Below are 12143 nucleotides of genomic sequence, written 5' to 3' on the forward strand. Positions count from 1 at the left end.
AGCCTCTGTAGGAAGTAGATGGTAACATAAAAATTCCTCAACAGGTAACTTTATAAATTGGAATGAAAAGTCCTAAGGAGAGTGTCAGCAGAAATGCTTGCTTAGATCACAGGAAACTCATATCTTTCTGACATACACAATGACACAGTGTAAATACATCAGAGGCACAGGCATCTCTCTGTTTCTTAGTGAAAAACAGAAATAATTACCAGCTTCAAATTATCAGTGGTCCAGAAGGACTGTATAGGAGTTAGTCTTTCAGCTCTTACAGAGTGGGGAAAGGGGGTAGAACACAGCTTACAAACATATTCCATGACTAAAGTTCCCAGAAAGAACAAAGACAATGTAATTGGCAAATTTCAACACCTGACCGAGTCTTTCCGAAACAGGAAGAACTGCTGCAATGAAAGTCCTTCTGTCATTTTTAAAGCAGTTCACCGGATAACTGTGTTGACCAGTGGACTAAGAAGCTTGTTTTGTTGTCTGTTAAATTATGATTAAAAGTGAAACAAAATTGCAGAGAGAAAAAGAAACATACAATACTGGCACTGGAGGTTAATGTCAGTTATCTAGTGCTGCCTATAGCAACCACGACACTCAAACTGTGCTGCCTGAAGCAGTTACTAAAGCAGTATGAAAAATATTTGCATGTCTGGGGACTAAAAAAGTTAAGTAGAAGTCATTAAATGTTAGGTGATGCACTGCACCATGACCCTGATTCTGCTAATGCTATACACACAGGCGACTTTTACTGTTCCAAGTCAACTTATTTGAATTGGTGCATGGCACTTACCACGGCTGGGGGGTGTAACGTTGATGGCTGTTGGGCTAAGGCCGAGTCTGCTTCTGAAGGAGGCTTTTGTAAAAGACTGCCCATGTTTGAAGTAGTCAGAAAAGGACGTGATTATGGGAGTACAAAGCAAGGCGTTTCTGCTTCTCTGCCTTCTTGAGCATACAGGGAGTGGAGAGGATGCAGTGCCAGTGCTTTACATGCTTGAGTGAATAAAGATGCATTTCTGTGTCATCTTGCATATATTCTACCCAACGTATGTGCTACATATGAGCAAAGCACTAGTTTCAGGACTGTGGCAGATTTCTTCCACTCTGCAGGAGAATCATAGAGTCATTACTCTTAGTGAAAAGCAAATTAAAATAATTAAATCTCTACAGTCTGAGCCATGCTTTTCCTGGGCGATTGTGGAGACAGACAACTCCAGCCCACCTCCTGTCACATATATTGTGTATGGTTTAGTTTGAACATCAAGTTTTGATCAAAACCAATAGCATGAAATTCTGAATTTATGAAAAGTTTATTCATGGAAAAAGTACATTTAGATGTTTGTGGTGGTTTTTTGTTGGTTTTTTTTTTTTCCTTCCTTCCAAATATCTCTGAATGGTGTAATAAACATACCTACTGTATATGGGCCTTATCTAACAGTTATAATCCACTGAACAGACTACTGCTGGCCTTATAGCAGGCCTGGTGTGATCAGTGGATAACAGCATAGCTTCCATGGTATTTCATTTCTTGTCCAGCTAATGTGTCACAAAGTATTAAACCTTTGCTTAATGTAAATGCCACAAAACAGAAGGGAAGAAAGGATGAATAATACCAATTTTGGAGTGAAGACTTTCATTTGCATCTGAATATTTTTGATATCAATGCTCATGACTTTTTCTACCTTGAAAAATATGCCAGATAAAAAGTTATAGAGAATACATTCATTCTCTATGGCATTTATTTATACAGTAGTGCATACAAAGCCATCTTTAGCTATCACTGTATAGGATATCAAGTTATCTTTAATTATCACAACAGAATGTTTGCAAAATTGAATACTGTTGGCAATCAACATTCATTACACAATAGCATGATTGCATCTGTTCATATTACTAGATAAGCAGGGAAAATCGAAACAGTGTCTGATTTATCCACTAAAACTGTCTGAGCAAAATATTGTGTCTAACTCCCTTAATATCTCCCAGTGACTTTGATCTGATTAAAGTCCAAAGACACATAACCACAGATGCAAATATTCTAGTGCCTCAGAAATTAAGCACTGTTATATTGAAGAGTTGAAACCATACTCCAGCTGACAGGATTATAGGCACAATATAAACTTATAATAGAGAGCTGCCTAAATCTCTGAGTCTACAGGTGCAGGATTATAGTAAATCCCATTGAAACATACAGTATTCTGCCTAAATGCATGAGTACAAAATTAATTAGGCAGTTGATAAAAAAAGTATGATGAATAATGTAATGGGAGCTACCAGCTCAAAGTCAATAACAAACTTGATTCTTTTATTAGATGCAGCTGATTTTTCAATTCCTCTAGTTACAGGATTTTGTGCTTAATAGAACATAACAAAAAATGAGATCTCTTACAGTATTTATCTTTGCTGGAAACTCTAATGTGTAAGCAATGTAGAATTTGTAGATAGACATACCACAAGTAATTCTCTAAGATACTTGGCTGAAAAGCACATCAAAGCATGGTGAAATAATGAGACAGGCTCCAGCTGTTGGATTCCAACAGCTTTTGATTTGTGCTCTAGTAGAAGCTCCAGGTTTTGATTCTCTGTTGATTATTTCCATGGTACTGGAGATGATTTGTGAATTATTTAAAAAAATTGTCAGTAGAGAGCAAACAAGGGTGAGTCTGAAAGCTGCATCTGAAAGGACATTTTGTTTCCTGATATGAATTCTTGCTTCCTGTATTCTTGATAACCAGCTGCCCTAGTTAAAAAAGGTATTTTTAAATAGATATGTAAAAAAATTCACGAAAACAATAGGGAAGTTTATCAGTAAATGGTGTGAGCAAAACCTCTAGGAATGTCAGTGTACAGGCAGCTTTGCTACTGTCTGTGTAGGGAGACTGTGGTGGAAACTGATTTTTTTCCAAGCCTTTGCAGGGCATGTCTTACCATGATTATGATACTGTCAAGGAACTGCTACCAGTAGAAAGCGGAGGAGGCCTTGGGGAGAACATGTATTTCAAGTCAAATCCATTCATCATCTTGCTGTATGAATGTAGGTCTTGCTTTGGAGTGAATTTTTGAAAGTTTGGCTCTGATCTATTGTCTTCCTGATTTTTCTTTAGAATGAGAGAATAAAAATTAGAACACTTCTGGGAAAGCATTGTATCTCAGGTTTTCTCTGGAGTAAGGTTTACATCTGTTTCTGCTTTAAATTTTAGGAGTAGTTTCCAGTTTGGTGGTGCATTATGCAAAGTCTGTTACTGTTGCTCATTACCAAAATGTCAAAATTCAACTGACTACACTGGAAAATGTTTGTGTAATAACATGCTGTTATTTATTTATTGAGGTGTTTTCCAGTTTACTCAGCTTCAGATCAGAATAGTAATTGGATATCTGAAGATACAGTTGCTTGAATGTTTCTCTGCAGTTTAGCCATAGCCTACAGTCTCAAAATGGCATTAAAAAAAACACACAATAATTTGTTTTTATGTGCTCTAAAGTACCTGTTGAACATTGTTCACATTAGAGCAGGTTTTCTCTGTTTTGAACTTCAGTCTTTACTTAATGGATGACATCTTAGTGAGCAAACTTTGCATCTACAGATACCATTTAACAGTGGGATGTGGCTGTCTTTAATATACCTGCCTCAAGCATTCACTTCATAATAAAGTCATTGTAGCTTCAGTATAAAATGTTGACACAGCCTGCAGAGAAGTCATATCACATATACTGCTGATTCTTACATTACTTGTAGCAGTCCAGAATATCTGCAGTTTCAAGGGTTGAAGGTGTGCATCAGCAGAATAGCTCATGTTCTTACTAGTTCATTCTGCTGGGGGTAGTTGGGTATCTGGAGTAAGAATCCAGTCAGTCTAAACAAACCTGGGCATCCCATGCCCTGTGTGTCTGTACCAGCTGCTTACTAGGCCACATGGTTCTCAGGGCATTGTATGGCTGCACTTGGAAAAAAAAAATATTGACTGCTAAAACATTTTGCATGGAACTCTGAGTGAGCCTTTGTTCAAAGTAGCTATTTGATTGGTCTTCTGGGAGGACTAGTAAATGAAAGTTAGGAACATACATCTGTTACAGAGGTCACTGTGCTTTGAAAGGTCTTTTAACAGTGTATGGTAAAAATCATATTAAAGAGACGATGAAATCTACACTTTGCAGTCTTTATGTTCTTTAGTTTCCATGTGTAATAATTATTAATACATTCTATTTTAAATCCCTGATTTGAGTATCCCAGGGAAAAAAAGCCTCTATTTGATAGTAGGGATTGTCTGTTTTCAGTTTTATTTATTTTTCTTTTATTCTGTAATATTGCTCTTTCCTTCTGAAATGTAAATGGTGATGAAGCTAAGGTGGTGGAGACATGTCCGAAGTAATTCACTTATAGTCTTTGAAAATCTGCATGATATGAATGCTATGAAGATAATAAGAGGGCTCAAGCACCTCTCCTATTAAGAAAGGCTGAAAGAGTTTGGCTTGTTTAGTATGGAGATTAGAAGGTTCCAGGTAAGCCTCAGAGCAGCCTTCCAGTACCTGAAGGGATATCCAGGATAGCTGGAGAGGAACTCTTCCCAAAGGCATGTAGAGACAGGACAAGGGGTAATGGCTTCAAACTGGAAGAAGCTATGTTTAGATGAAACATTAGGAAGAAATTCTTACTTATGAGGATGGTGAACCACTGGAACAGATTGCCCACAGGAATTTTGGAGGCTCTAAGCACGGAATATTGCACTAATGCCTTATGTTCTTGGAATATGCCTACTGGCCACTGAATCTAGTGAATCTAGTTAGCTATTTTTGTTTTCTAAACTAGTTTTTTGTTTCATTTTTTCAGATATAGCTGAACACCTCCATACACCATATTTAAATTAGAATTGTAGCACCTATGCAAACTGTGACTAAAACCTGCAGGTGCATGCTATCTCAGAATCCAGTACATTCAATGCGAGGGAATGAAGAGAGTCTAGTATCATAGGAGAAACAGAATCTCATTTTAAAGATCAAGGTATTTATCAGGAGATTCTATGAAATAGGAAAACAATAGCCTACTATTATTTTTTTTTAAAGATTAATTAATAATTTTATCTTTAATAAATCAAGGCAACATAACTGTGAAGATTTCTGTTCTCTGAGTGGTTAATTACTAAGTCATTTTGGCTTCCATACTCACATTTTTTTAAAATGACCACTTAAAGATGCTCTATAAAATGAAATTTTATTGAGTGGTAATAAATGGTGAAAGAAATGCAGTATCAAAACATAGGTGTATACTACTGAGATCTGTACTGTCTTTTAACAGGAGAAGGGAGGAGAAATTAGAAAAATAGTGACCCTTAAAGGATTAAACAAAAACCCAAAAATTTGTGACAGGCATGAGGAGAGCAGAAGGGAGGGAAAAGGAGTGCCAACTTGCTTCTTTGAACTGGTAAATGGTACTAGAACATCAGCCTCTCTACAATCAGCAATGACTAAAATAATCCAGAAATTCAGAATGGGTCTGTAAATATGTCTTCAGTTCTAGCTTTTGGCATAGGTTTACATTCTTAGTCCCTTGGGCACTGAATTTCATTTCCCTATTTGATAAATGAGAACAATTTATCCTAAATCAACGATAATCAGAGTAAACACTATTATTAATTTATTGTTTCCAGACTAGGAAAAAAGAGTAAAATGAAGCTCTCTTCTTTTATCAGTGCTTTCCCTACCCCTTTTGCCCTGAGGATCCTATTAGCAGAAAGCTAAGCAACTCTGTTTCATCAGAAATAAATTATGCCTCACTTTTTTAATGTAACTACTGAAGGGTTGTAAAGATTAGAAATACATTTGAACCCACTATCACTTGATGTTGTTTTCCTTGATGTTCTGAGCTTCTTTAGGGGAATGAAACAACATGTTCTTTTGAAAGCAAAGAGCAGAGTTGCTTTAAAAGAACACCAGCACAGATTTTGGGTGATGTAGAAAATAATTCAAAATCTGTACAGAAATATTTAAAGTAATGTATAGGCAGCCTGAAAGAGAGCTGTCAGAATTTCTGGCATGTGTAAGAGTCAGAATGCTTGCAGGGCAAATAGGTGGCAGAACTAGTCACCCTCATTTTTTAAATTATTAGAAAACTGCAATTCCCTCGAAACAGTAGGCTAATTCTCACTTTCTTCACAAAGGAGCTAAGGATGAAAAAACACCTTTTAATTAATAAACACTGCTGGCACTACTTTGGTAACAAGCTGCTGTAAATGAAACTCTTAATTGCCTCAGAACAGTATTGTATACAAATTCATTTTACTCTAAGTGCTGTTCTTTGTTGTTGCTATTTTACATTTTTGTTGGAAATAGAAGTAGCTTTGCCAGCCTCCTTGTCACTGAAAGCAATTCCTATCAGCTCTCCATTTGTGGGAGCACTCAGGTTAAAAAGCAACTCAAAACATTCCCTGAAGCCCTCGTGATAACTAGAATAGATAGCTCTCAGCATAAGCTAAATCCAAGCTAAATTAAACTGTGTATGAAGCTTTTGTTAATGAACTTATGCTTGACATTCTGTAATGAAATTGTACGATGAAAGAAAATAGGGAAAAAGGAAGAATTAATTTGTAATATAAATGTGGTGTGGGTTTAAGACTGGGTGTCTTAACCATGGAGTTGAATGTCCACCAAGGACCAAGTATTTCAGGGAGGTGGACACAGGAAAGTGTAATATTTTGTTATTCCATCCCATCATTCCTGAATCTTCCCTATATAAACAGACAGCACAGGCTATTCCTGAGCAGCCTAGCTAATTTTTACTGTCTTTCAGGCCTGGGAAGCAGGGAGGTGTGGGGTGGCACACTGAAGCCTGTACAGTTTTGGCCTACTGGGGAGAAGGTTTTGAGAAGCTTCTGACCTAGTGAGGCTTTGGTAAGCCCAAGCTGGAGAGAAATGGGCCGAGGCTGAATGTGTTTTTATGTATTTTGTATGTTTTCTATTGTTGTATATAGTTGTGAGTATTACTTCCATTTAAATTTCCGCTTGTTTCCAATTCTGTGGGGAGCGTTTTTATTTCACCCCTCTGGGGAGGGTTCAAACAGCTTCTGTCTGCTCGAAACCCAAGACTGGGTGCAAGGACAGCGTCTGTGTATATTTGTGTATTTACATTTGGCATTTTGGCACAAGCTGTGAAAAAATATTTTGGTATTTTCTACAGTGTGAGGGTGGTGGTGTGTGTTGAATTTTTTTTTTCTGTGGGATGTGTTCTGAGATACTTCTTTAATATTCAGATGAACCTCTCTTGGCTGTAACTGTCAGAGACTCTGAGTTAGGCAGGAGCTGTGTCTTGTACATTTGTCAAAAAAGCACCAAAGAAGCATAACTGGAATAAAAGCATTCTGAATATGTGCAGTCATGATCCATTGTGTTTTTAATTCCCTGAACTCTTATTTCCAATATTGGAAAATACAAAGCTGTAGTTAGTTGTAATTTGTGAGGCGTACTTGCATTGAGACAATAAGGAAAAGATGGATGAATCTGTGCTTAAGGACAGCAGAGACTTAGTAAAGACAACTGAGGAAACAAACACTTCCTTACAGATGTGTTCCAATCTGTTGCAGTGAATTTGGTTATGGGAAGACTTGTAGCAAGTTACAGGACACTATTCAACAGTTTTTCTCTTTCTATGTCATCTTTAAATGCATGTGACAAGTACTGAACTTAGGATGTTTGCATCAACTTAGACTTGACACCTGAAATAAGGATTCCCACACTTTTTTCTTTCTTTTTTTAATAGAATTACTGAATGAAAGCACAGTCACCAGTCTTGAAGAGAACCGAAGTCTGGTAAGTAGTAACGCATTTGCTTTTTTGCCTGGAGTGCAGATTGTATATTGTGAATATTGTATACTTGGAATGGCACTTGCTTGATCCAATGGTTGAAATGGTTCAGCAAAAAAATTGCTTCTGCTCCTTAGCATAGGGCCACTGCGATGCGCTCAGTGCATGTGCGGCTCTAAGGCTTCTTGGTGAATTTTGCTGGGATTTTTTTTTTTCTGGAAAATGGGGTTTAAGTGCAAAATACATTGTAAAGTTCAGCTTTTGCAGAAAAGAGGCACTTAGTGCTATTGATTTTTACTAACTTAATGAGTGAAAATTAGACACAGAATTTAAGGACACTCATAATTTTAAATGTATTGGCTGAGAAGATGAATGGTTTTCTGGCACAGAAGACATCCTTGCCAGTCAAGCGATCCAGCAGCTTCTTGTTTGTAGATGTTATCCATAAAGATTATTTCCTAGTAATGAGACTTAGTGAAGACCTAGGATCCCAGGGGAGATCCCTACCTCTTCTACCTCCCTTTAGGTGTGATCAAATTGCTTTAAAGTCAGCACACAGATGTGAGGAACAATGGTCATTGCTATTCCAAATGAAGCGGTTTGTACAGAGTAGACTAGATGCAGCCTTCTGAACTCCAACAACAGAGGAATAAAAAGCTATTCTACAGAATATTCTAGTGTAGTTGAGTTATAATAGATTGGGGTTTAAAGCCCTACTTTCAGGTAGGCAGAGAGAAATGTAATAATTAGTTTTCCAATCATATAAAAGTGGGGGGTTTTGACCTTTAGCATTACAAGGTGAAATGAGTGCACCCTACTGTTGGAATGCTTGCTGTTTCTAAAAAAATACTTCATATTTGCTAATAATAGGAAAATATCTGTGGCACTCCATGCTCTGATAGCTAGGACACCAAGTTCTGGAATGTGAAAAAACAGATGGAAAAACTATTGAGGTCAGAACATCATCACCTTTTCCTCATGTTTGCCTTAGGAAGGCAGCACATTTGAAACACCAAGAAGTGGGAATGTAATTTCCTATGTTCATTATTCCACATCTAACCCTTGAAGTTCACATTATTACTCTTTTTTTCTTTTTCTAATGGTCCTAAAATTTAGTATGGTTGTGTGCTAGCTGTTGAAAGCATGATTTATATTAGCCAAAAACATTAATAAAAGGAACAGCAACACAAATATTGTATAGACAAGAGCACATTAGTATCTTGGTAAAGATAGCTTAAGATGCAGTTTCAAGACCAGCATAAATAATGCTGAGACTGTGCTGCAGTCAGAATGGAAGCTTTGATTTCCTCACCTCTGGCCCTTTAGTCCATCTCCCTACTTGCAGTAGCAATTGCAAGGGTGCAGTAGCCTGATCAGATGAAGGAAAAAGCACCCCTACTAAAAAATGCAAGCTGTTGCCCCCAAAACAACTGTAATTCAGAAACTGTATGAATAATTTCTTTCTTTAGGAATAGGTTTGATATTACTGGGCAATTCTGTAGTCAGTATTGACAGTGCACAGCAAGAAGACAGAGAGACATGAAGTAGCACACAGGAGCACCTGCTATGGGTACACCTAGATCAGCCTGTGATGCTGTTGTGGAACTGCTCTTGAAAATGCTCTGAAGTCAACAAAATCCCAAGAACTTCTCCATGAATTACAATCAGTTTTGAATTACATATAAATGTTACTTCATACACCTCTATGATTTACCTTTTTATAAGATAAAATTTTGGTTTTATCTCTAATCATAGTCCAGCAGTAAATAGAACTGGTATTAGTGGTGATCCTTCTTTGAGTAGCACTTCCTAAGTACTGCAATTATGATTAGGTGCAATTTCACCCAATCACCTAATAAGTTAGAGTCATAAAGATAGCTTGATGTTGTAATAATCCTCATATTTAATGTTTCATAAGCAGAATTAAAAAGGCAAAGTTAAGGTACTTTTATTAACATTTCAGATTTGACTTGCACATTGCCCATTTGTTTAAGTACATTTACATATGAGAAAAACTAGTATTGTCATTATGATGTTACTACAAATGCTTTTTCTGAAAAAGTCCAGGAGCAGCACAAAAATTCCAAGAACTGCATATTTAGAACTAACCAAGGTGATAATTACAAACTACACAGTGTCTAGGCACTGTCTTGGTGGCTAGTAGGCAGAAGTTTGAAATCCAGAAAATGTGCATTGCTGTTTATGTTGTTCAAGGTCATCACAGTAAAGATAGCAAATATATTTTGGAGTTATCTTTAAGATTATTAGCACTGTTGGAAACTCAATTCCTGACATTATCTACATAAGGAATAAAATATGGTTAAATGTGAGCCTAGGCAGGTTCGTGACATTTCTTATTTAAGATAGTTTTTCATTAAATAACTCTTCTGTTGATCCATGAATCAAAGATGAACTGAGAAATAAAAATATATACATGTATATTACAGAATATTTTTCCCATTGCTTGCTTCCATGAAAAGTCAAAATCTAGGAAGTAAAAAAGAAACTTTCTGAGAATTCTAAAAGAAGCATTCCAGGAAGTACCTGTCTTACTAAGGACTGTAGTCTAAAAGACTTAATCCAAAACTAAAGGAAGAAGGAAGAAAGAAATGCAATTATTTCAAAAGAAAAATCTTACATTGTGAACACACCTCTCTTGCTGTAGTCTTTTGTCCAGTATAGTCAGTGGCTAAATGCTTATATTAGTAATCTACAATTTACTCATTTTAATGAGGGGTTCTCTTGTCAAGACTTTGTAAACACACATCAACAGTTGTTTACAACTGAATCATTTATGGTGTGTATTGGTCAAGTTTCCATAATATAATGGTGATGAAAATTTAGAGTGAAAAAAACAAGCAGTATTTAAGCTTAAAGAATATTTCATCCTAAATAATGTACGAGACTAACCTACACGTGCAAAATAAATGCTTCCCACCTCAAAGGTAACACTTGTGATTAGATAGACGATCTCATCATTTAGTGCTCTGTATCACAGTAACACAAGCATGGATAATAGTGCTTTTAAAGAGCTAAGGCTGGTTTTGCTTATAACAGAGAGCAAAACCAAAAAGTGATTAATAAAATGTCTTTCACTCGATTGTAAATCAAAATAAGATATACATTAAAAAAATTAACAGGATGCTGTCTGCAAATCACCTGCTGTACAGGAATGCAATCTTCATTACACTTCTGAGAAGAAGTTTACATTAGAGTTACAGAATATTAAATATCTAACCAAAATGTTGCATTGTTGTTCCACTGAAGAAGTTTCCCTGGAGTGGGAAACTGAATTACAATTTTCTGGGGAAAATGGTGTGTACTTGCATGAGGTGCAGTTATTTAGATCTCCATAAACATAGTTTGGAGATGTCACTCTTGTTTAGCTTGAGTTGGGCAGCTGTTGGAAGGCAAGTGAAAACGCATGTGGAAGGGAAATCAGCATGTAGCAAACAGAACAAGTAATATATTGGCAAAAGGAGGATGAAACCAAGAAAATATTTCAGGGTTTTGCGGGGCTGGTTTGGCTTTTTGGCTGCGTGGTTTGTTGTTTGGTTTTGGTTTGGATTTTTTTTTTGGTGGTTGCTGTTGTTGTTATTTCTTTTATTCCTTACTCTAGGAAATACTTGGTTGGAAAATTCTAAGATAACCTGTGAATAGAGCATTCTTCCTGTTGCAAGAGTTGGAAGCAGTGCAGGGACTGCTACTTGCTTCCTAAAGCAATACAACTGAAGTTATTTAATGAAATCCTTGCTTCGTGTTTGCTTTCTGAAAATATCTTGGGACTTTCTTATGTGTAGTTCCTTGACACAAAGTGAAAAGGCTGTTCAAATGCAAAGATGAAATTGACTGCCTATTGGAAGTCACAGCACTGTGCAATAATGTGTAGCTTATAAATTATAGTTAGCTGCTTTGGAACTATGTAATAATCCAGCAGTGACAGGCAGCTGTAGTTTAGGCATATTTTATAGTGCAATTACTGCACTCTAACTTTAGGAATGTTGGAAATAATATTTCAGATGCACTCAAATTTGTGCATATTTAAGATGCCAAATCCCAATATTGAGTGCAATGAATATACTACAGGGTCAAAGTCTTGTTTCCTGAGTATCCCTAGATTTTTGCTCCAGTTCTTAACTTCAGTCTTTAAACAGATAGCTATGTCTTAGTATTATGAACCTGGAATAGTTCATGTGTGTGTATGTGAAATATACAGCGTTGTATAAGAGGTGAGAAACATAACCTAGCTTAATCACTATGCTATTCCCTTTTGGTTTTCTGCATGGAAATTTTTTTATTTCTGTTGTAGTAGAAATTGCAATTTTATATGAAAAACCTGATTTTATTAG

The sequence above is a fragment of the Dryobates pubescens genome, chromosome 16, assembly GCF_014839835.1.
Source record: "Dryobates pubescens isolate bDryPub1 chromosome 16, bDryPub1.pri, whole genome shotgun sequence".
In the NCBI taxonomy this organism is placed as follows: Eukaryota; Metazoa; Chordata; class Aves; order Piciformes; family Picidae; genus Dryobates; species Dryobates pubescens.